This window comes from Pundamilia nyererei, unplaced genomic scaffold, assembly GCF_000239375.1.
Source record: "Pundamilia nyererei isolate P.nyererei 1_Seehausen unplaced genomic scaffold, PunNye1.0 scaffold00089, whole genome shotgun sequence".
In the NCBI taxonomy this organism is placed as follows: Eukaryota; Metazoa; Chordata; class Actinopteri; order Cichliformes; family Cichlidae; genus Pundamilia; species Pundamilia nyererei.
Window position 1 is genome coordinate 2,265,133 of NW_005187490.1, and position 1,326 is coordinate 2,266,458.

The window sequence follows — 1,326 nt, forward strand, 5'->3', positions numbered from 1 at the left end:
GTTACTTATAAGCCTCTACACTAACATGGTGATATTACCACTGTGTGGCTGTAAGTGCAGCCATCACACAGATATAACCAAGCACAACAGTAAACAGTCCAGTGGTCTTTCCTCCCATGTTCCCCTGTCAGGGTTAGAGGGTAACTGTTGTCACATATTTGGGATAGCTCGCCTAATGACTGACAGGTGGGCACCAGATCTGAACTCTGGCACTGTTTCCCATCAGTTTTGAAGCACTTTTGAAGCATTTGACATACAAATTTAAATATTGGTCTGGTTTTGTCCAAACAGATATACACAAACCCAACTAAACAAAGAATTATTCCAAACAAATATTTTATTTAGTAAACAAATATTAACAAATATTTTATTTAGTAAAATATTTGTTAATATTTGTCTGCCATTTATCACCAAAATTAAAGTATTGTAGAATCATTATTTTGAAAATGTTTGAAAAATATAAAATGTTGAGATATCCTTGCTGATACATTTTTGTGAATTTATTAGATGGTTTCTCATGAATAGGAATAACTTTGGATATTGAAGTTTTTAAAAATTACCACGATATTTTTATATACTTTGCATAACAACAAAATCTGAGTGAACAGTAAACATAGCTCACAAGAAGTGATGAAAAACTGTAGTTATCTTTGGACTGGGACTTGATTACAAGCACCTCTTTAATTAAGATTACCCTCTGTTTTGGACACAAACAGCTAGAGACACCACAGTTAAGGAGGCATTCCTGTTACATTTCATGAAGTGCATTTTAAGTCAACCCCCATGAGGTGCATGTCTAGGTCATACAACTAAGGGACTGTCTGAAAATAGTCACTCAACCAGCTTCTTTTAAAAAAAAAAGATACATTTTTGTGAGACGTGAATTATAATTAAGATACATAATAACACTGACATTTTTGGTTAAGAACAAGAAATCTTGTTGTTCCCTCTGGTGGTCAACCTGTGTAATTAACAATATTTGACATTTTCAGTAAGGCTTATTCCACAGCTGCCTTAAATTAAAAGTATTGATAATTACCAAACTCCTTTTTTAAAAAAAAAATTAAAAAAAAAATCTATCTGTAATGGTTAATTGACTGGTTTAATCAAAAGGATATTTTTAATATTAAAATATAATTATAGTCGTTATAGAATAGAATAGAATAGAATTCAACTTTATTGTCATTGCACATGCACAGGTACAGGGCAACGAAATGCAGTTTGCATCCATCCAGAAGTGCTTTAGTGATATAGATATATTACAATATATATTAGCAATAATATAGATATGTGAGTATATTACAGAAATGGGTCTATTATGGTATG